Source organism: Canis lupus, chromosome 27 (genome assembly GCF_003254725.2).
Source record: "Canis lupus dingo isolate Sandy chromosome 27, ASM325472v2, whole genome shotgun sequence".
Lineage (NCBI taxonomy): Eukaryota > Metazoa > Chordata > Mammalia > Carnivora > Canidae > Canis > Canis lupus.
The window spans coordinates 2,162,228-2,186,530 of NC_064269.1; the positions used below are offsets into that span (position 1 = coordinate 2,162,228).

Genomic DNA, 24,303 nt, shown 5'->3' on the forward strand with positions numbered 1-24,303 from the left:
GTCCCAGGCCCGGCGGACTTCCGGGCGGTGGGTAAGCGGAAGGGGCGGGGCCAGGCGGGCGGGACCTGGACGGCCCGGGCCGCGGGATGCTGCGCTGCGATTGGCTTTGGAGGGAAAGGGAAGATGCTGAGTTTCTTTACTTTTGGTGTTTCCACGTGTGGAGACGGATGTGGCTAAGTTACTGAACGTTTTTTTTTTTTTTTTTTTTTTTTTTGATTGCTTTTTGTCGAAGCGAAACAAACCCGGTGTCTTGCGTAAGGATGGAGGGAAAAAAAAAAAAAAAGAAGGAATAAGGAGCAAATACCGAGCAAGTTGATTGCCATGGGCTTTGACCTACGTAGCCCTTCATTTTTTGAGCTGCGTTCATCCACATGCAGGCCCTTAGGATTTCACAGCCCAGTGGCATCCTTGCCTCCTCCAGCTAACGCTGCGTTTTATTCTAGGTTATCGTGTCCCGTATTAGGATGTCATTCCAGGGAAGCGTTCGTGGAGCACCTGCCACGTGTCAGGCACGATTCTTGGCATTTCTCGATTCGACGGAAAACACAACTGCGAAGGGCGTTCTAGTCCAAGTGAAGGAAGGACAGACGGGAAGCTGTGAATGAATGTTGAGGAAGGATGAACACTTTGCAGGTGATTTCAAGGTGCTTGGATTCACAGATGATTGGGTGCGACTTTAGATGGCCCGGCTAGGGAAGGCCTCTGGGGAGGTGACGTTTAAACAGATCCCGGTAGGGATCCCTGCGTGGCGCAGCGGTTTAGCACCTGCCTTCGGCCCAGGGTGTGACCCTGGAGACCCGGCATCGAGTCCCACGTTGGGCTCCCTGCATGGAGCCTGCTTCTCCTTCTGCCTGTGTCTCTGCCTCTCTCTCTCTCTGTCGCTCATGAATAGATCAATAAAATCTTAAAAAAAGAAAAAATAAAGAGATCCGGGTTACAGATCGCCAGTGGCCTCCTGCACATCCCTAGGAAGAGCTTTAGAAGAAGGCAGAGGATGCAGGCAGGTCATACGCTCCAGGGTAGGAGCTTCCTGGACCAGTCGAGGCATTTAAGGCCTGGTAGCTGGGGGATGCTGAGGGAAGGGGAAGAGTGATGCAAGGCCCGGTGAGAGGCAGTGGGGAGTTGGGTCACGTGAGGCTTTGTAAACCAGGTTTCGGAGTTGGGATTTTATTCCTTTTTTTTTTTTTTTAAGACTTTATTTATTTATTCATCAGAGAGAGAGAGAGGCAGAGACACAGGCAGAGGGAGAAGCAGGCTCCATGCAGGGAGCTCGATGTGGGACTCGAACTCGGGACCTTGGGATCACACCCTGAACCAAAGGCAGATGCTCAACCACTGAGCCACCTAGGGGGTCCCTGGATTTTATTCCAAGGGGGGTGGGAAAGCATGGAAGGATTTCATGCAATTTTATGCAGTAAAGTTACACGATTTAATATCATGACTTGAAATAAAATTTTGAAAAGGATGACTTAGTATCTTGATGTGGAAGGTGGTTACATCGGTGTATACGTAAAAATTCACAATTAACTATAGAATTATACTTTATGATTTCTGGCCAATATATTAATGTTATACATGAAGACATGTTTTGACCTAAACCTTTGTTTTATTATAGTTTTTTTTTTTTTTTTTAGATTTTATTTATTTATTCATGAGAGACACAGAGAGAGAGACAGAGGGACAAGCAGGCTCCATGCAGGGAGCCTGACGCGGGACTCCATCCCGGGACTCTAGGACCACGCCCCAAGCCAAAGGTGGCACCAAATCGCTGAGCCACCCGGGCTGCCCTGTTTTATTATAGTTTTTAAAAAGTATTTTATTTATTGATTCATGGGAGACACAGAGAGAGAGAGAGGGGCAGAGACACAGGCAGAGGGAGAAGCAGGCTCCATGCAGGGAGCCCGACGCGGAACTCGATTCCGGGACCCAGGGATCACACCCTGAGCTGAAGGCAGATGCTCAACCGCTGAGCCACCCAGGGATCCCTGCTTTTTATTATGATTTTAAACTAAAATGTTTTTGAGAGTCCCTAAAATTATGGTGGAGCTCAGCTACTGCACCTTCTATACCCGGATAAGTTGACCTGGCTCCTGTAGTCCTGGTGAGAGAAGATGGTGGCTTAGGTGTGAGTGTAGGGATGGAAGGAGACAGATGCCGATATATTTTGGAATTAGACTTGCTGCTTGATTAGATGAGAGGGGAACAGGAGAGGGAGCTATCAAAGAAGACTCCGTGTTTTTGGCATTAACACCTGGATGATCCCATTTACTTACATGGCAAAGCCTGGGGTGAGGCAGGTTCAGAGAAGTGTATAGGCTCTTTTTTGGTCATATTAGGTTAGTCCAGTACTTGTCATATTTCGATGAATTTACTTATCATCTGGGAATTTGTTAAAAGTTAGATTCCAATCTAATAGGACTAGGGAAAGGCTTACTCTGTATTTCTTCCGGTTTGGATCATTAAAAGGCAATGTTACTTGAAAATTAAGAAAAAAAGCATTGGCCTTTGGGGACAGTAGATTTTAGAAAGTTCACAGAAAAGCTAGATGAGGCAGGGTCATGTGGGTTAGGGAGAGACTTATAGTGACCAAGCACCTAATACATCCCAGGAGTTATATCAAACACTTAACAAACTAGCTTATTGCATTCTCACAATGGCCCTCTAAGGTAAATAATCCTATTTTTAGATAATGACTCCGAAGCTCAGAAACAATAAGTAACCTAACCCAAGTGCACATGGCCAGCAAGTGGCAGAGCTATCAGGTCCATGTTATTTCCAGTTTCCCAAAGACATCTTAAAAATAAGTAAAACTGTTAAAATCACAAAATAAGTCCATGGTAACCACTTTGTGTCATTTGTTCTGAAGAAATCCAGAAGGAATAAACTGTGTTAATTACCCATTGTCATGTAATGAACTACTCTAAAACTTACTGGCATAAAATAGTAAACATTTCTTATCTCAGTTTTTGTGGGTCAGAAAGTGGTTATCAAAAATCACTTCCCAGCAGTGGGGTTGGGGGAAGGGAGGTGGAGATGGCCCCTGGGTGGCTCAGTAAAGCGTCTGCCTTCTGCTCAGGTGATGGTTCGCAGGGTCCTGGGATGGAGCCCCACCTCGGGCTCTGTGCTCAGTAGGGGTGCTGCTTCTCCCTCTCCCCTCCCTCACTTGTGCTGTCTCTCACTATCTCTCTTACTCTCAAATACATAAAATCTTAAAAACAAGAATACTTAAAAAAAAATCATTTGCCAAGTCTTGACATTTGCAGTGTCTCATTTTGATAATTTCTTTTCCGTGCTCCTATTATTTCCCCTGTCATTTTTCACCCTGTCCATTATACTAGTTCCTAACCTATAGTTTTCCTGCCTATAGACTTCCCCTGCCTCAATCCATGTTATACGTAACCCCCAGAGTTATTATCCTAAAGCATAGGTCAGAACACATTTCCCCACCCATTACCTTCTATGACTATGTGGTCTAGGCAGACATGGAAGGTTGTGTTTACTCCAGCCACAAATGACCGGTTCGCACTTATTCCCTACTATCCTTTCTTGTTTCTGTAATGTTCCAGCCATGGATACTTTGTGCTTTCCTAATGTTGAGTCTTTTTTTTTCTCTCTCTCTCTCTCTCTCTTTGCTCTTCTCTCTCTGGAATACTTTTTCCTCTTTCACTACCGAATGGGTCAGCAAAGAATCTATCTTTCTGAGGTTCTTCTAATGTTGTTACCTTTTCTAGGAAGCTTTTTCCGAGCTTCTTTCTCTGAACCCCACCAGGACTGTGCCTTCACCTTCCTTTTGACACTTGTTACCTTCATCCTTAAACTACCTTCCTTCCTGGCCTATCAGCTCTTTCAGGGCGACATCCATGTTGATTATCTTTGTGCTCTTTGTGCATCAGCATGTGGAACACTGTTGGTGCTCAATATGTATTTTCTGGTGCTGAAGTCAGATTTTCAAGGAATTTATATTCACTGAGGTGGTTTTCAGGAAGTTATCATGATGCATATTGACTCATATGCCTGGATTCATTTATTATTCTTGAACTAGAAAACACAGCCCTTAAAAGCAGTGGCTTCTTTCACAGGAATAAAGCAAAAAAGATTACTTCCTTTAGACTAGTCAGAAGTAGAAAGATGTTTGGAAACTAAATTAAGCAAACAGGGGGCACCTGGATGGCTCAGTCAGCTAAACATCTGCCTTCAGCTCAGGTCATGATCCCAAGATCAAGCCCCATTTCGGACTCCCTGATCACAGGAGAGTCTGCTTGTCCCTCTCCCTCTCCCCTTCTCATGCTCTCTCTCTCAAATAAATAAATCTAAAAACAAAACAAACAAACAAAAAAAACAAAGCAAACAAGTGAATGCATGTAAATTTATATTTGTTTTCCGGACTCTGAATTTACTAAGCTAATTGGGTTAATTTAGTATTTGAGGTTCACATAAGAATTTAATTGAAATTGTCCAAATTTTCTTTTGAAAACTCCCGTTTTCCTAATATATATAAATAATTATGTCTGGAAGCTTGACATTTTTGTCTTTTTTTTTTTTTTTTAAGATCTTATTTATGTATTCCTGAGAGATACAGAGAGAGAGAAGCAGAGACACAGGCAGAGGGAGAAGCAGGCTCCATGCAGGGAGCCCAATGTGGGATTCGATCCTGGGACTCCAGGATCACACCCTGAGCTGAAGGCAGGCGCTAAACTGCTGAGCCACCCAGGGATCCCCGTCATTTGTCTTTTTCAAAAAGATCTACTTATTCATTTTGGAGGGGGAGGGGGAGACGGGGAGAGGGGGAGAGAGGATCTCAAGCAGACTCCCTGCTGAGCACAGAGCCTGATCAGAACTCTGAGATCATGACCTGAGCTGAAATCAAGAGTTGGATGCTTAACTGACTGAGCCCCTCAGGTGCCCCTGGAAGCTTTACATTAAAAAAAATCTCAAGTACACTAATTAACAAATTTTAGCTAAAGCATTCTCTTTGTTTTTTCTGAGCCTTGGTAGCCTAATCTGTAAAATGAGGGTATTAAACTAGATGATTAAAAAAACCTTTTTTTTGGTCATTTTGTGAATCTGTGATGCTAATTGTGGATATTATGGTCTTCCTTCTGGTAAAGCTGGCAAAGACAATTCTTAGATAACCAGGACTAAGTTAATCCATTAATAATGGAATATAGTTCATTTAAGCTTGGGTAGCTGAAATAATCAAATTATCATTGCTGCTTTATGTCCTAACAATCCAAAATATATCAGTGCTTTAAAGATATGTATTTCTCTGAAATATAAGTCTTTTTATCACTGAGTTTTGACTGTAAGGTTAATTTTAAATATATATCAAGATTATATAGGGGTTCTGTTTCTGTTTTGGTAAATAGGTTCCTAGAGGATTAACTCTCTCAAAGGTAAAAATTAACTGGAAAAAAAAATAAAGCCCCACAGCTATCTGAAAGCTGTGGAACAAAGACAAGCAGATTTTGGGTGGGAGCTGAAACTTGGAAAAAGGTACCAACGTGGGGTGTTACAGCAGGTGTGGTTCAGGATGGCTCAAGCTTCGCTAGAAAATCTGCTGCATTTCTGCTGTTAAGAAGGCATTGCCCAGGACAGTCTCTGCTCCCACAAAGTAAGAGGGAATCCTGTAAGGAAGAGAGAGTTCTGATGTTGATTCTGCCCCAGTATCTGGCTGGTCCTTGAGTCCTAAAGCAGGGTGTAAACAGTTCAGCTGAGAAAAGAAAGGGGGAGAGAAAGAGAGAGAATGAATTGAAAGTAAGATCTGAGCTGCTTGTCTGTTTCAAGTGAGAGAGAGTTTGCAGTTTGGATCTAACCAATTTCATTGCTTGCTAAAATAAAAACATGATCACCTTTGGAGGATACATTAGTTTCTTGTTCCTACTGTAAGAAATTACCACAAACTGACTGGCCTAAAACAACACATTTATTCTCTTATGGCTCTGGGTCAGAAGTCTGAAATGAACTACGCTAGGCTGAAATCAAAATGTTGGCAGGATTGCATTCCTTCTGCAAGCTCTCCAGGAGAATTTGTTTCCTTGCTTTTTTCCAGCTTCCCTTTAGTGCCTTGACTCAACTCATGGTCCCCTTCTTCCATTTTCAAGGCCAGAAACACCAGGTTGAATCCTTGTATTGATCACTCTCATCTGACTTCCCTTCTGCCACTTTCACCTTTAAGAAAAGTAATCTCTATACTCGTGGGGCTCAAACTCACGACCCCAAGATCAAGAGTCATGTCTTACCCTCTGAACCAGTTAGGCAGTCCCCACCCTCTTTCGCTTTTAAGGACCCCTGTGATACGTTGGGCCCACTTGGGTAATCCAGTATTATTTTAAGATCAGCCAGTTAGCAACCTTAATTCTATCTTCAGCCTTAATTCTCCTTTGCCATGTGACATAACACTTTCACAGGTTCCAGGGATTCAGACATCTTTAGGGGCCATTATTCTGCCTACAACAGAGGGGTATAACAGAATCTGGAGTCTCCATAACATAACATTTACAATGTACGGGATACAATCACAGTCATTCAACACATTAAGAACGTGGAAAATGTGACCCATTCCCAAGGGATAAGGCAGTCAACAGGGGCCAACCCTAAGATGACTCAGATGTTGAAATGATCAGGGGAGGACTTTAATGCAGCTGGTATGACTGTGCTCATTGAGATAAAATAAGATATACTTGTAATGAATGAAAAGTTAGGAAACCTAAGCAGAGAAATATAAAAACCAAATGGAAATGTTAGGATTGAAAAATACAGTATCTGAAATAAATTTCATGAGATGAGATTAACAGCAAAAGAGGGATAAGAGCTCTATACTTGGAGATAGATCAATAGAAATGACCAAATCTGAAAAAGAGAGGGAAAAAAGATGGAGGAAAAAAATGAACTGAGCCTCAGGGACCTGTGGACAATATGAAAAGATGTAACATGTTATTGAAGTCTCAGCAGGAGAGGCGAGAGAGAGGGAGGTGAAGAATATTTCAAGAAATTTCCCACATTTGTTTAAGATTCAAGAAGTTCAGCAAACCCTGAGCAGCATAAGTACAAAGAAAACTGCATTGGCTTATGATGGTCGACATGATGAAAGCCACCGATAACGAGAAAATCTTGGAAGCATTTAGAATAAAGTCCCCCACCACATAGAGGGGAACAATTTGAATGGCCATGGGCGTATCAGAAATGATAGAGGCCAGAAGACAAAGAAGATTTTTTTAAAATGACAGATGATGAAAATGGGTCACTCTGGAATTCTATACCTCAGAACCAAGTGCTGACACATGCCACCCGGACTTGCGGCCCGGACTCTTAGTGTCCGCTCAACCGTGGGCCCGGCACCTGCTAGCTCTTCCAGGTTTTAAAAGATCAACCAGAAGGGAGCAGTTTTTTTGTGAAAGTTCCAACATGTGAAAGTGGACTTAATTTGAACAATTAAAACCAAGTGTAGCTTAAATAAAACACATCTGGGGGCCGATTGAGCCCCGGGCCACAAGTTGCAACTCGTGCTCCGTGTTCTCTTCCTAGTGACTCATCAATTCCCAAAGCTGCTGTTGTCACTCCTGTTCAGATGGGGCAAAGGCCATATCTTTTTTTTTTTTTTAAAGATTTATTTATTTATTCATGATAGACATAGGGAGAGAGAGAGAGGCAGAGACACAGGCAGAGGGAGAAGCAGGCTCCACGCCGGGAGCCCAACGCTGGACCCGATCCCGGGACCCCAGGCCAAAGGCAGGCGCCAAACTGCTGAGCCACCCAGGGATCCCCAAGACCATATCTTTGAATCCCAGCTCTCCATGAGCTCAAAAGATGCCCCCGACTCTGGGTTTCTCACCTCCGCCTACGTTCTGGAGGGCAGCTCTTGTGTGTTCTTTGAGTGGTGCATCTGTCCTCTCTGGCCCCCTACGGCTAGCACCCTATAGATGCAGCCTGGTCAGAGGCCTAGTGGAGGGGCACCTGGGTAGCTCAGTTGGGTGAGTGTCTGCCTCTGGCTCAAGGTTCTGGGATCGAGCCCTGCATTGGGGCTCCCCGCTCAGCAGGAAGTCTGCTTCTCTCTCCCTCTGCTCCTCCCCCTACTTGTGTGCTCTCCCTCCCTCTCTCTGTCAGGTAAATAAATAAGGTCTTGGGGGGAAAAAGGCCTGAAGGTTCTTTCTTGTGGTGGTCACCCCATCTCCTTTTCCTGATAGGTTTCATGTTCAACCCAGTCATTTCCTTATTATTTCTGATCTAGTGATTTACTTTCCCATCTGTGTGGCCTTGTATCATGCTCCTCGTACCTGTCACTTCTCCAGTAAACGTTTTTTCTCTGTATTTTGTTTTCCTTTTTTTACTCATTGGAGATTTGGATTCTGCTCTCCTCTGCTCTGTGTCTTCTAGATATGTTCTGGATTTTTTTTTTTTATTTTTATTTTTTTTACGTTCTGGATTTTTTTTTTTTTAAAGAGTTTTTTTTTTTTTTAATTTATTTATTTATGATAGTCTCACAGAGAGAGAGAGAGGCAGAGACACAGGCAGAGGGAGAAGCAGGCTCCATGCACCGGGAGCCCGACGTGGGATTCGATCCCGGGTCTCCAGGATCGCGCCCTGGGCCAAAGGCAGGTGCCAAACCGCTGCGCCACCCAGGGATTCCTGTACGTTCTGGATTTTTGATGGCGTCTTAGACATCTTTATTTCTTTATTTGTAATTTTAAAAAAGATTTTATTTATTCATTTGAGACACAGAGTCAGAGATAGAGAAAGAGAGTGCAAGCATGTGCCGGGGTGAGAGGCAGAGGCAGAGGGAGAAGCAGATTCCCCACCGAGCAGGGAGCCCAGTGCAGGACTTGATCCGGGGACTCCGGGATCACGGCCTGAGCTTAGGGCAGATGCTTGACTGACTGAGCCACCCAGGTGCCCCCCAACCCAAATATTCATGGAGGATTCATACTGCGTGCTTTGTTTTGGGCAATGAGGATACAATGGTGAACCTAAAAAAAAATCTGTGCCCTCATGGAGCTTACATCCTATCAGTAATGGACAGACAATAAATAAATATGTATTGGCTCGGATAGTGATAAGTACCATCGAGAAAAATAAAGCAAAAGAGCTAGGAGGGCCGTGGTGGGGAAGGGCGCTATTTTGTGTTTGGTAGTCATGGGGATTTGTGTAGAGATGAAGGAAATGAGGAATTGAGATGACAGGTGTCAGGGAGGAGGGCTGCAAAGCCAAAGGCCCTAGGTGTGCCTGGTGTGTTTGGGGTCCAGTAAGGAGACCACTGTGACTGGAACGGGGTGGGCACGGGAGAGGGTGGTAGGGGTTGTTGCCCAACTATCCCGTCCTTCCCTTCCTATCCATCCTCACTGCCCGTGCTCTCGTTATGACTCTCTTTTCCACTCTGGACTGTCTCCACTTCATCTCCACTCAGTCTCCCCAGTCCACCCAGCACATGGTGCCTGGAACAATCTTCCTAAAACCGAGCTCTGTGATGGTTAACTTTATTGTGTCTCCTTGACTAGGCTCCGAAATGCCCAGAGAGCTGGTAAAAGATTATTTCTGGGTGCTTCTGTGAGGTATCTCTGGAAGAGATTAGCACTTGGATTGGCTGAGTGAATAGATCCCCTTCACTGATGCTGGTGGGCATCATTCAATCCACTGAGGGCCTGGATAGAGCAAAAAATGCAGCTGGAAGGACAAATTTGCTTTCTGTGCTGGTGCTAAGTCATCCATCTACTCCTGAACCCGGACAGCTGTGCTTCTAGTTCTCAGCCTTTGGATTTGACTGGATTATACCACCAACTTCCCTGGTTCCCTGGTTTACACATGGCAAATCATGGGACTTCTCAGTGTCTGTAATCATGTGAGCCAATTCCTAAATAAATCTCTTCTCTCTCTCTCTCCCTTTCCTCCTTCCCCTCTCCATTTGGCTCTGTTTTCTCTGGAGAAATTTAATACGTGTCATATCTCTTTCCATGGCACTAGTCTCTAGCTTTGAAAGCACTTAGTAAACTGTGTTCTTCTTGCTTCTCTAACCTTACCCGTCACTCCCTACTTCTGCCTCGCCCTGAGATTTCCCAGTGTTACTCACTGTTCTCCTCACCTAGAATAGCCTGTACCTTCTCAGTCTTGACAGATCATTTGCAGGAGAAGCCTACCTACTCCAATCAGCATCCCAAGGCATCATCTTAGCCTGGTCTCCTATTTAATTGTGTATTTGATTTATTTCATCCTCCTAATTGAACTCCAGGAGGTATTTTTATACATGTTTGTGTTTCTTCTCTTCCAAGGCCATGTACTTTGTAATCTTTTTGATGAGAATTTATGCTTCAAGGGTATAGGTGGTCTCCCCACTCCTCTATCCAACCTACACTATGAAAGTTGCTATAGTTCCCACTTCCTGGGATGGTGATTGTTAGTCAAAGGAGAGACTGGTGAGGACTTTGACTGAAGATTTCCCATGCAGTGTTTCAAGCCTGAATCCTCTGGAGCCAGGCAGGAGGGCAGTCTGGGGTTTTTTGCTAGGACAGCTTTGTTTGACAGTAGCAGGTTCAAGTTCTTGTCCTTTCCTTCTCACTTACCAGATCAAACTTTTAAATTTTTTTTAAAAAAGATTTATTTATTTATTTGAGAGACAGAGAGAGAGAGCATGCATGGGGAGGAAGAGGCAGGAGAGAGTGTCTTTAAAAGCAGATTCCACGCTGAGCACAGAGTCTGACGTGGGGCTCGATCTCAAGACCCCGAGATCACAGCCTGAACTGAAACCAAGAGTCAGATGCTTCACCGACTGAGCCACCCAGACGTCCCTAGGTCAAGCTTTTTATTTTTTATTTTTATTTTTTTTTAAGATTTTTTATTTATAAAAAAAAGATTGTTTATTTATTCATGAGACACACAGAGAGAGAGGGAGAGTCAGAGACCTACGCAGAAGGAGAGAAGCAGGCTCCACGCAGGAAGCCTGATGTGGGACTCGATCCCGGGACTCCAGGATCATGCCCCAAGCTGAAGGCAGGCGCTAAACTGCTGGGCCACCCAGGCATCCCAAGGTCAAGCTTTTTAATGCTTAAGAAACAATTAAAGGCCAGATCCCTGCTCCTCAGAGTTTACTTATTTGCTGGTTAATTGTGGGCTCTTGGTAGGTGCTGGTAAATAATTCATCTGATTAATGTTTTTCTTGTAAGTCTGTGCATAAATGAGAAATGAATCGTGAAGTACTCTCTAATAGACAATCAAAGGTAATGGTAAGGGGCGCCTGGGTAGCTCAGTTGGTTAAGCATCTGACTCTTGATTTCGACTCAGGTCATGATCTCAGGCTGGTGAGATAGAGCACCACATCCAGCTTCGCTCCGGGCATGGAGCCTGCTTAAGATTCTCTCTTCTTCTCCCCCTGCCCCTCTCCCACTCTTAAAAAAAAAAAAAAAAAAAAAAAAAAAAGTAAAGATAAATGTGATTGGGGAAGGAGCTGGGGATGAACCCATCACAGAGCCTGGCCAAGTTATATACTCTTTCCACCTTGACCTTGCCTTGCCTGGTTTGGTCTCCTCCCTCTTCTCTTCTGCAAATCCTGCCCATCCCTTGAGGACCAGCTAAGACCACTCCTCTTCTGGGAAGATGGGAAGCCTCCCTGGATTACTCCAGACTCCAATAACTTTTTTCAAATACCAGAATTAATAATCTTTGATGTAGAGTGTAGAACTTAATGATGTACTGGAACTCTTTGCTTCTGTGTTGTGTGATTTCCAGACTAAATTCTAAGTCCTCTAGGGGTGCCTGCGGGGCTCAGTTGGTTAAGGGTCTACCTTCAGCTCAGGTCATGATCCCAGGGTCCTGGGATCAAACTTTGAATCGAACCCCGCATCGGGTTCCCTGCTCAGGAGAGAATCTGCTTGTCCCTCTCCCTCTCCCTCTGCCCTTCCCCTCTCCCCCTGCTTGTGTGCTCTTTCTCTCAAATCAATTAATCAATCAATCTTTAAATTCTAAGTCCAGGGGATCCCTGGGTGGCTCAGCGGTTTGGCGCCTGCCTTTGGCCCAGGGCATGATCGTGGAGACCCGGGATCGAGTCCCACGTCGGGCTCCTGGCATGGAGCCTGCTTCCTCCTCTGCCTGTGTCTCTGCCTCTCTCTCTCTCTCTGTGTCCCTCATGAATAAATAAATAAAATCTTAAAAAAAAATTCTAAGTCCTTTGATTAATAAAAACAATAAAGCAGCTGATATTTATTAAGCATTATTATGAGCTTTATATTGTGATAATCCATATATATATATATTATCTAATTTCATCCCCTCAACAACCCTACAGTTATTATTGCCATTTTGTAGATGAGGAAACTGTTATAATTTTCAAAAAAGTAAAATAATAACTATTTTTTTAAAGATTTCATTCATTTATTCATAGAGACACACAGAGAAAGAGAGGCAGAGACACAGGCAGAGGGAGAAGCAGGCTCCATGCAGTGAGCCCGATGTGGGACTCGATCCCCGGTCTCCAGGATCACACCCCGGGCTGCAGGCGGCGCTAAATCGCTGCGCCACCGCCACCGGGGCTGCCCAATAATAACTTTCATACAAATGTAAAGTAAGCACCCACTGAAGATTTTATTTAACTCCTTCATTAAAGGGGAAACCTACAATTTGTTACAACCGATTGCAAGGAGAATCTGAAGAGTAAACCTTCATAGGCAAGTTAGGAATGCCAAAATAATTTTGCTTATAGGTACAAAACTGGTAAATATCCTATAGGTACTAAAATGTAATAGTTGGAGTCATCTTTTCTACTGGACAGAAGCCGTTTTTATCTCACTGGACAAAGTTCATTTGCATTCTATGTACAGAAATCATTTGTGTTACTATCGGTTTTTCCAACTTGCAGAGCTATAAATTCACCTAGTCAGAAGCGATCAAAGGTTATGCTGAACACAGATTATCTTCTTGGTATATCTGAAAATAAAATGTTGAAGGTCTATGAAAAATCTTGAAAAGAAACTTTTTTAAAATTTAAAAAAAGGGACGCCAGGGTGGCTCAGTGGTTGAGCGTCTGTCCTTTGGCTTAAGTCATGATCCCAGGGTCCTGGGATTGAGTCCTGCCTCATATCCTGGCTTACATATCGGGCTTCCTGCATGGAGCCTGCTTCTCCCTCTGCCTGTGTTTCTGCCTCTCTCTCTCTTTCTGTGTCTCATGAATAAATAAATAAAATCTTAAAAGATCTTTAAAAAAATTAAATTAAAAAAAGATTATTTATTTGAGAGAGAGAGGGTGGCGGTGGGGGTGGTAGGAGCAGAGAGAGAGGGACAAGCAGACTCTCTGCTGAGCCTGGAGCCCGACTTGAGGCTTGATCCCACAACCCTGAGATCATCACCTGAGCCAAAATCGAGAGTCCGATGTTTAACCAACTGAGCCACCCAGGAGCCCCTAAAATAAACTATTTTTATGAACCTAAAAATAAAGGCACAGACCCCCATGGAAGCAAACAACGCTGAAGGCTTCCTAGACAAAGCCTAGCATTCTACTGAAAGGCCCTCAGTAAACTTTTGCTCATTTCAAAGACTTTCATGGCTTTTTCTGCATAGCCCAGGTGTTAGAGTTCTTTTATGCCTCAGCATCTGACACAGCATCTAGTGCGTATCAGGTGTTCAGTAAGTGCAGGCTGGTAACTGATGAGGATTATTGGCTGATGGAGTGTAAAGCTTGTGGCGGATTGGAAAGCATGACCGAAGCATGTGAGCTAATAAATGGGTATTGTTTTAAGCTTCTAAGTCTTGGGATGTTTTTTTAATGCAGCATTGGCTAAACTGGCACAGTGCTGTGTAGTCCTAGAGTGTCACCAGGGGCAGGGACAAGGGTTTCTTCTTTGGGGAATATGGATTGCTCACCATGGTTGAACTTCCTAGCTCAGCTGTGCAGTCACTCAGCTGGTCGGGACCCCTGTGCTGCTCCTGGGAGGAAGTGTCACTACCTGGATATATGGTTTAGCCCCACTTCTAAGTGCCCACGTAGCCCCTTTGATAGGCTCATTACCTGCACTGGGCTGACGCTTGAAGAGTCAACCCTCTTCAAAGAAGAGAGGCAGCAGGGTGCCTGGGTGGCTCAGGCTGTTAAGTATCTGCCTTTGGCTCAGGTCATGATCTCAGGGTCCTGAGATCTAACCCTGCATAAGGCTCCCTGCTCTCCTTCAGAGCCTGCTTCTCCTCCTCCGTCTCCATCTCTTCCCCCACTGTGATCTCTTTCTTGTTCACTGTATCTCAAATAAATAAATAAAAGTCTTTAAAAAAAAAAAAAGAGAGGCAGCAAACAAGCAACACTCTTCTAGGAACTTAACATTTAAACAAGGATAGATATGTATAAATTAAAGTACAGAGTTCCCCATCATCAATATCCACCCCTCCTTTCCTCGAATCTATATGACACTTTTTCTTCCCAAACATTTTTTTTTTTAAGATTTTATTTACTTATTCATGAGAGACACACACAGAGAGAGGCTAAGACACAGGCAGAGGGAGAAACCGGCTCCATGCATGGAGGATCATGCCCTGAGCCAAAGGCAGACGCTCAACCGCTGAGCCACCCAGGCATCTCCCAAACATCTTTCTACTTAGCTTGTTTCAGTCCCCACTTAGCCCAGTGAATAAGAAGGCCAGGTGAGGAAATCAAGAGATTTGCCCAGCGCCACACAGCAGGTTAATTGGGGGACAAATCCAGGCCTCCTGCTATGGTGCCCAGTGGCCCAGTGCTGGGTACTTTCCTGAGCAACTCTCATGTGCAGTCCTCTCTTGCTGAGGGTCCTCAATCTAAGATGCACACTCAGGACATATATAAGAACACAGATGATGCCTGGCTAGCAGGGTGGTGTCAGGGAAAAGCTCTGGCGTCAGTTCTGTTAGCTCCATCAGCTGTGTGACCTCAGGCAGTCACAAAACCTCTCTGAGTCTCAGTTTCCTGATTTGTAAAATGGGGTTAAAATTATATCTACCTATACATAAAAAACTATAATGTTTGCATCTCGGGTGAGGCATCTGGGATAGGAGGAAAGACTTAATTTTTCATCGTATATCTTTTGTACTATTCAACTTTGTAATTGTGAGGATTGACTGGGCTAAGAGATGCTCAGATCTGTGATGAAACATTATTTCTGGGTGTATTTGTGAGAGTGTCTTCGGAAGAGATTAGCATTTGATTCAGTATACTGAATAAGGAAGAGTGAGCTCCCCCAGGGCAGGTGGGCTTCATCCAATCTCTTGAGGGGCTGAGTAGAACAAAAAAATGGAGGAAGGGTAAATCTGCTCTGTTTGAACTGAGACATCCATCTTATTCTGCACTTGGACATTGGGGCTCCTGATTCTTGGGATTTCAGGTTCAGACAAGGATTTACAACATTGGCACCAAATCCCAGGCTTTCGGACTTGGACTGAATCACACCACCAGCTTTCCTGGCTCTCCAGCTTGCAGACAGCAGATTGTGGGACTTCTTGATCACCATAACTGTAGGAGCCAAGTCCCATTATAGATTTTTTTTTTATGTATGTCTCTATATATCCTACTGAATCTGTTTCTCCAGAGAACTCTGACTGATAAGGTAATTGTAGAACAAACATTATCAATTCAAAGATAATACAAATTAACCAGCAAATAAGTTATTAGTTCATAATAATTCTAATTAGCCAATGAATAAATATCATATTAAAAAAATTAGGTCTCAAAAAAAAAATTAGATCTCTCCAGTGGTATACCTAGAGCCTTTGACAGTCTAAATGACAAAATTACAAATAATCATTATTTTCTTCATTCACTTTTCAGCTTAGAACAATTAACAATTTAAACATACTGGGACGCCTGGCTGACTCAGCGGTTCAGTGCCTGCCTTTGGCCCAGGGCGTGGTCCTGGAGTCCCGGGATCGAGTCCCACATCGGGCTCCCTGCATGGAGCCTGCTTCTCCCTCTGCCTGTGTCTCTGCTTTTCTCTCTCTCTGTATCTCTCAGGAATAAATAAATAAAACCTTTTAAAAAAAAAAGAATTTTGTCATTGGCCTTGTTTAGAATTGCCCACATATAAAGATAATAAAAAGTTAGGCTTTCAGCCAGTTTACTTGTTTTTAAGTTCCCTACAGGTGATGTACCCTCTTGTTGCCTGTCCTAGGGTGTACTGGTCCCATAGCTCTGCCCTCCTTACGAGGTCCTTGTTAAAGAGCACTTGGGATGATTTTTCAGGGATCTCAAGTTCAAAAGCTGTCAGGGTTCAGAGAGGAGCTATGCAAAGCGGTGTGTAAGTCCCAAGTGCACGTCCTGCCTAGAGGGGTTCACGGCAGCTTTCTGACAGCCTGTGCCACAACTAATAAACAATCAAACTTCGGTCAGGGCTGACTTCAAAGCTCTTTCCACTACGCCATTGGCCTCACCCTGAGCCAGTTTCCTCTCCGATAACAAAGGGCCGCTAACACTTACCTATCTTGGGAAGCCCGGGGAAAATTTATTCCAAATTCAAAGCCCGGAACCTGGCACACAGTGAGCACTCAAAGAGTCGTAGCTCCATATAAAATGAGTGATAAGAGGCAGCCCGTGTGGCTCAGCAGTTTAGTGCCGCCTTCAGCTCTGGGCCAGATCCTGGAGTCCTGGGATCGAGTCCCACATCAGGCTCCCTACATGGAGCCTGCTTCTCCCTCTGCCTGTGTCTCTGCTTCTCTCTCTCTCTCTTTCTCTCTGTCTCTGTGTTGGTGTCTCTCATGAATAAATAAATAAAAATTAAAAAAATAAAATGAGTGATAAGCTGCAAAGCATTATGCAAATAGGAATTATTACAAAGGACGTAGACAGCAGGGTGAAAATACTACCTTACTTTTAGGCAAATTCATAGATGGGTACCGCTTTATGTCTAGGTAAGAAGAGAGCGAGGAGCGTGGGAGCCCTGGGGGAGGGGAGAGCTAGGGTGGGTGGGTTTAGGTGAGAAATGAGTCGGGGACCCCTGTGCCTGTAGGAGGGGAGAAGGGGATGGACCGTAGTGATAGCTATGTGGCTCTGCTTGAAGGAAGGAGGTGTGGGGCAGCTCCATCTATGGGGTCCTTAAAATTTAACAGGGTAAGCGTGCCACCGGAGGGAACACTTACAATGCAAAATTCCTTTCAAAATAGCCAGACGGGGTAGGGGACATCTGGGTGGCTCGGTTGATTGAGTGTCTGACTTTGGCTCAGGTGGTGATCTCAGGGTCCTGGGATCAAGCTTCACGTTGGGCTCCCTGCTCAGTGGGGAGTCTGCTTTCCTTCTCCCTCTCCCTCTGCCCCTCCCTCTGCTCATCCTCTTTCTCTGTCAAATAAATAAAATCTTAAAAAAAATTAGCCAGAGGAATGTTTGTTGCAGTTCAGTTAATGGTAGCAGAGAACTTTTAAAAGGCAACGTAAGGGGCAGCCCCGCTGGCTCAGCAGTTTAGCACCTGCCTTCAGCCCAGGGCGTGATCCTGGAGACCCGGGATCAAGTCCTGTGTCGGGCTCCCTGCATGGAGCCTGCTTCTCCCTCTGTCTGTGTCTCTGCCTCTCTCTCTGTGTCTCTCATGAATAAATAAATAAATCTTAAAAAAAAAAAAAAGCAACGTAAGTGTCTAAGCCTAGAAGTGGCTGGTTAAATAAATCACAGTATATGCATTCCCTGCGAGAAAACTATTCAATCCTGAAAACTAATTTTGTTAGAATCTCTGTACATAACTATTGATTGACAAGTACAGAAATGCCCATTTTATATATACTATGTGTAAAGAGGAAGTAAAACAGCAGGTGCAATGCAATCTCACTGTTGTGAAATGAAAGCAAATGCCGGTTAAAAGATCCCGAAGGATACACATCAAGGTATTAACAATGGTTTATCTCTAGGTGGTATGTGGGAGATTTTAGAATTTTATTTCTGCTCATCTGTGTTTTCTGATTTTCCACAGTGAATATGCTCTGCTTTTGTAATGAGGGAAAACTACATTTATTTTTAAAGCGTGGTGACAATTAGATGGACAGAGATCAAAGACTGTTAATAGGGGAAAAAAAAAAGATTGTGTTAATAGGCCTCAGCTAATCTGGAAAAACATTTGGGAGGAGGCCCCAGACTTTCCACACAAGGTGAAGGAGGAGGGTGAAAAGGGCTTGGGGGGGAGGGCAGCGGGGGCAGGGCAGGAACCCTGGGGTAGCTTGGGCACAGGGAGATGGCAGGGGTCGGGGCCTCATGCCTGGCACTCAGCCTGCTGGGCCCTTGACCGCTTGCCACCGGACCCGCAGGTCCAGATGTCCTTCCAGAATAAGCTGCAAGCACGGACGACGCTGTGGATGGGACGCTGCGCAGTGACGACACCTGCCTGCCCTCCGAAGGGCCAGGATTCCAGGAGATTGCCGATGTGGGTGGAGAAGCCGACCGGTCGCAGTTTTGGCCAAACGGTGGTGCTAGAAGACAGGAGATCGGAGCCCGGCCCGGCAGTCCCATCGACTGCACCTGGCGGGCCACCAGGGGGCAGAGGAAGGCTGAGAGGAGCTTCTGCAGGGCCGCCGGGAGCCACCAGGCCTCAACGCCCTTAGCCGCCGTTCAATAAAGTGGATCATTATAACAACGAAGTGCCAGGAGCGAAACAAGTGTGGGTCTTGGAACGAGAGGCCCCAAGGGGCAGCTCAAGGCACCTCTCCAAGCTCCTCGGTCAGCCCTCCCCGCTTCCACTGGACACCTTGCTCTGAGCCTCACCCTCCCACCATGCTTTTACCATCCCTCCCAGGGTCCTCCCTTCCTCCCCCATATTCACTGGGCACTTCCTGGGTACCAGAGCATTTAGCCAGAGCCTGGGAAGGCCAGGGAAAGATTCCTGAGGATGAAGAGGCAGGGAGCTGGATGAGGGACGACGTGCGTGCGTGGAGTGGAGAGACTGGCAAAGACGGGGCTGGAGGGAGGCAGGGGGCTGACCATGTAGTGTGGACATTTGCGAGAACACTGAAAGATCCTAAGTAGGTGAGGGACATGCTGAAATTTATTTTTTTTTAAAGATTTATTTATTCATGAGAGACCCACGAGAGAGGCAGAGACACAGGCAGAGGGAGAAGCAGGCTCCCTGCAGTGAGCTCTATGCAGGACTCAATCCCAGGACCCCGGGATCATGACCTGAGCCGCCCAGGTGCCCTGAGATTGATTTTTAAAGAAGACCTCACTGGATGGTGTAGGGAGACAGGCTGAGGTGGCCAAGAGAAGACCTTCTGCTGGGGAGGTGTTAACAGTACAGAGGCGTGAGGCTGCATCCTGCACATGGTGTGCGGGTGCGGGGAAGGGGGTAGGTTTGGCTGTATTTTGGAAGTAGACTTCGTAATTCATTAGGTGCAGGAGGGGTGGGGTGAGAGAGTACGAGGGGTCAACTATGATTCCCTGGTTTCTGGCATGAACAAGTGGATGGATGGTGTGTCATTTGCTAGGATGAGCAATAATTGAGTTGGTGTGTGTGTTGGGGGGGTTAAGATCAATAATCCAGTTTTCCGTTTTGAACAGATTAAATCTGAGAAGCCTAAGAGACATCCAAAAGCAGGCATCCAGTAGAAAGTTCCAGAGACTGTGTAGGAGCTCAGAAGAAAGACCTGGGCCGGGCATCTGAGTTTGGAAGCCTTTGCCGTATGTAAGGTGCTATGGAAGCCACAGCGGAGGGTGAGATTACTCAAGTGAATAGTACTAGTAGTGGGGATGAGGGTCCAGGGTCCAGCCCCGAGGAGCGGTCACATTTCTAGCCCAGATGAAGGAGGGTGGGCTGGGGACAGCCACTGAGAAGCTACCGCTGGAGGAAAAGCTGAAGGTGGGCAGGGGGCTCGGGGAAGGGGAGCGCTTCAAACAGGAGCCAGGGTTCTGGGGCTGAAAGCTCAGCAGTCAAGGGGCATAGAGGATGTCAAGTGTCCAGTGATTTTAGCAAGCTGGGGTCTCCGGGAAGCTTGGCTAGCGCCCAGGAGGAGAGCCTATGGGGAGGAACAGAGAGCCCGGGGGAGCTGCTAGGGAAGGTGGGCCAGGGCCTGTTGGACGGTGGGCAACACCGGAACATGCTGGATGCTAATGGGAAGGATCTAGCGGAGCAGGAGAGAGAGCTGGTGTAGCAGAGCCAAGGTCCACTGGGGTGCGTGGGAGGCGGTGGGGTCCAGACCTCTGCTCCTGCCTGCTTCCCTCTGCCCACGGTCAGGGCCGCCCTCGCCTTAGCCCAGGCTCACTTGTCTGACCCTCCAGAACCAGGATCACTGCTTCTGGGACCTTCCTGGGGTCCTACAGGACAACTTGGTCGTCCCCCAGGGCACAGCAGGCTTATGGCTGGGTTACAGCTTTTCTCGTGTATGCTTGAGGACGGGGAGTCCCACGGCGTCTGCGCAGCAGCACTGCGTCTGACACGCGGAGCGGGCCTCGTAAGTAATGCTGGTGGGCGGCTGGGTGGATGACTGGGTGGGGTCAGCTCCCGGGCATCCTGGTGGTGGGGCGAGGGGCTGGGGTGCCGCCGGCCTCCTGAGACAACTGGCTCTTTCAGCCACTATTTTCCGATCTCCCCCCCCCCCCCCGCCCCCATAGGAGTGAAGCCCTGACAGTTCCCAGACCCTCTGCATTATCACCCAAGGAATCCAGCTTCCAGGACCAGCCCGGGGTAGGAGAAACAGAAATGGAGACAGAGCCCAGCTCCCATCAGCCCACGGATACACATCAAGCCGGGAGGTCAGAGGTGACGGGACGGGTGGGGGTGGGGGCGGGGAGGCACCTGGATTCCTCTCTCCCAGCTCCCAGGAGCCTCAGGTATTTTTTAATTAAGCCGAGGAGGAGCAACAGGGACCCTCTGGAATGTAAACATCAGATAAGCCCAGGCCCCCCTCCTCTCCAGGGAGCTTCCATTTTGTGTCTTCCAGGGTGAACACCACATTCTTTGCCGGACCTGGTTCCCGCCCCTCTGGTTCCTGCGGGTCCCCTCTCCCGAGGGGGGGGAAGGAGTCTGCCTCTCAAGTTCTTTCCATGTCCCCTCCCAGCCTTTGTCTCGGTCTTTGGGCCTTTTTGTAACCCCAGGGGCTTCGTAGTCTCAGGCGGGGCCTGTGCTTGGGAACCTGGAGGGAGACCTCAGATTTTAATCAGTATGTGGGTATCTCCTTGGGTTCGTGCTGTGGGATTTTGACCTCTGCCGTGGGCCTCTGTACCCTGTGTCTTCGGGATGGTACAGCGCTCCCCAGCACTGGGCCAATCCAATGCGAACAGCTAATGCCATCCAACACGTGGCGCTGGGCACCCCAAGTACTGAGAGAATAGTCCGGGCAGGGTGGCGCTAATCAGAGGTGCCCAGAGGAGGGGGCATCGGCAGCCAGCGGGTGCCGCGGTTACAGAGAAGGCCTCAGGGAGCAGGCGGGGTTCGCCTACTTGAGGGAAGCGTGGGAAATGGGGGACAGAGAGGTGTGGGCAGGAGGCAGCGTGGGAACCATTGCTTGGGATCAGCTCAGGTGAAGCAGAGGGTTTAGAGAAGGGGGAGATGGGAGAGTTAAAGGCTGAGACAATTATGGGGGTGGTGGGAGAGATGGAATGCAGGGCTAAGGAGGCTGGATTTTATACCCTCAACAGTGGGAAGACCTTCAAGGTGTATACCATTGGGGGAGGGATTAGAGATGGGGGACAGATGCCCATTTAAAGGTAATTTGGGGGATCCCTGGGGGGCTCAGCGGTTTGGCGCCTGCCTTTGGCCCAGGGCGCGATTCTGGAGACCCTGGATCGAATCCCACATTGGGCTCCCGGTGCATGGAGCCTGCTTCTCCCTCTACCTGTGTGTCTGCCTCTCTCTCTCTCTCTCTGTGACTATCATAAATGAATAAAAATAAAAAATAAAAAAAGGTAATTCGGGCAGCAGGGCGAGGGTCCCATGCTCTCTTACCACCCCACACCTCCCCCTCGGCTGGTACCCTTGTCTCAGCCAGCCCAGCAGTCCCTGGAGTGAAGATCTGGAATCCGAGTGACTCTCAGACCCTGCGTCCACATTGCCTAGGGGTTCTGTCCACAGTAAAGCTTGGACCTCAAAGCCTTTCTGCCTTTCAGGTAGCGTAGGACGGGATGAACTGTTCCGGGCCGGAGTGCCTGGCATCCTTCAGGGAAGGGTCCAGTTGATTGTGGGCACCTGGCTCTCACCTTGGCCGGGAGATGGTTTGGAACAAGCTCACTGGGTCCCTGGGGACACGCTGGAGGTTCAGTCACCTACAGAGGCACCCCAAAGTGTCCCCACTTCTCCTTGTGATCCACAGACACAAGCTTCACTGACCCCCACTTTTCCTCCCTTCTCCTCCCTCAGGGGTCAGGTCTTGGGAAGAGTGCACTGGAAGGCAGAGCCACGCTGAGTCCTGGGGTCTGGGAGAAAGTCTCAGGGACAGCGGATGGAGGCGGTGACCTCTCCAGGGTTGTTCTTCTGTGGGCACTGGCTGGGCGCGTTGGCTTCCGTCTCTGGGAATCTGGGCCTGTGCCGTCTGGAGCTGCTCCTACACGAAGGGATTCATCTTTCTCTTTGCCCCAAGGCGGGCCACTTGCCTTTCTTCATGTCCTGGTTCTCCCCACTTACCCATTTCTTCTTCAGGGCGGGGCTGGAAAGGTGGGGGACACACGGCTCAGCTCTGAGCTTGGTGCGGTGGTGCTCTCTGCAGGCCCTTCTGTCTTGGGGCCGGGGTGTCATTTGGCCCCTGGGACTCTGGGACCACAGATGCCTCCATCTCTCTCTCTCTCTCTCTCTCTCTCTCTCTCTCTCTCTCTCTAACTAGCAGGCTTCTAAATATCAAGGAAGAGGGGATATTTTCATAGTATTAAATCGATGTCCCCACCTCCGTGGTCCCCACGTCCTCTCCAAAAATGGCCCCTGCTTTACTTCTGGAAGGGGATTTCTCTATGGGTCAAGGCAGGTGACTCTCTAAGCCCTGGCTCCCATCACCACTCTCTGCCCCCATCCTCTGCCCACCCACATTCCACTCATCCTTTGCTATCAGCAAGATGCACGGCCTCCAGGAAGCACCCGCCCTTTCCCTGGCCTCTCCTCCTCCTCTGTAATCCTTGGTGCACCTCTCCTCTCCGATGACAAAACAGGGCAGACTCTGGGGGAACCTTGGTTCCCTGTGGCTTCCTGTGGCTGGGTTAGTCTGGTTTGCCCCGGCCACACGTCATAGTCCTCAAGGGCAGCACCTGCATCTCCTCCTGGGTGGGGTGGGGGTGAGGTGGGAGAGAGGCTGATGGGAGGGGTTGGAGGGAGGAAAGAGGAATGGTGTGGTGTGTGTGCATGAGAGAGAGAGAGAGAGAGAGAGAGAGGGAGAAGAGGGGTAGAAACGCCCAGCTGCAGAGGTTGTGAGGACAGGGCCTGTCCCCTAGACTCCTGCCAGCCCCTCAAGGCTAAGCCCCCACTGATTATATATCTGCTCTCTGGTGTATAATTTGCATTTGGTGTATTATGTGCATAGATGACGATATGCTCCCCTCCCTTAATGTGCAAGGTGTATCACATCTCAGGGCCCCGGAAGATGTTCTCTTAGTCTAGGGTCCTGGGCCCCCAGGCCTGCTTGAGGACTGGGACCTGAGCTCCTGCCCCACGGTCTCTAAACCTGCCGCAAGCAGGAACCAGATGGACCCGTTTGGTAAGCTGGGGAAGGCTCTGCAAACGCGTGGGGCCTCTCTTGGGGCTCAGCCCCCAGGATCACAGCCCCTCTGGTGGCGTGGCCTGCTGCCCCGCGCATCCCCAGACCCCCTGTCTGGGGCAGGGGTGAGGCTGGGAGCCCCCGGACTGCAGGGAGCACCTGAGCAAGTCCCTCGGGGGAGCAGAAACCCACCTCGCGCGGCTGCCCTGACGTGCCCCCAGGGGTCGCGAAGATGGGTCCACTTTCCCTTCTAAATGACAATCCTGCAGATATTTTGGCATCACGGAAAGTGGAAGGGAACTCCGTGGAGATGGAAGGCTAAATGGGGAGGGAAACGGGCCCAGGGAGGGAAGCGTCCTGTGAAAGCTGCCGGTAAGTCGGGAGCCCATCTGCCGTTGCCTAGGACAAGTTTCTCCCCTCCCCACCTCCCTTTCCTCCAGGTCAGACTCTCCTCTCCTCTCCCCTGACATCGAGTGTAATCTGCTAGGTCCACTCTTGCTTTGCCACCTGTATGTGCCCCTTCTGTCCCTCACCGAGTCCGTCCCGTAGAGCACACGTCGTGTTGCCCAGAGGGGCCTAGCATGGCATTGGAGGGGGGGGTGTCAGGAAATACCATGCAAGGGGCCCGACGTGGGCTCCAAGAGAGAGAGAGGCAGAGACACAGGCAGAGGGAGAAGCAGGCCCCATGCAGGGAGCCCGATGTGGGACTCCATCCCGGGACCCCAGGATCAT

The 24,303-nt window shown here is 47.8% G+C and overlaps 1 long non-coding RNA gene across 2 annotated transcripts; it reads left to right on the forward strand.

The window, feature by feature from the left end:
• The first annotated feature begins 37 nt into the window (after positions 1-37).
• LOC112667201 (uncharacterized) lies at positions 38-15,979 on the forward strand. 2 transcript variants are annotated; one of them, XR_003141086.3, is made up of 4 exons: positions 38-177; positions 444-633; positions 15,318-15,539; positions 15,761-15,979. It is a non-coding gene; the product is annotated as an uncharacterized LOC112667201 (long non-coding RNA). The 2 variants fall into 2 exon arrangements; XR_003141087.3 differs by having other exon boundaries at positions 15,318-15,447; positions 15,761-15,978.
• Positions 15,980-24,303: the final 8,324 nt, after the last annotated feature.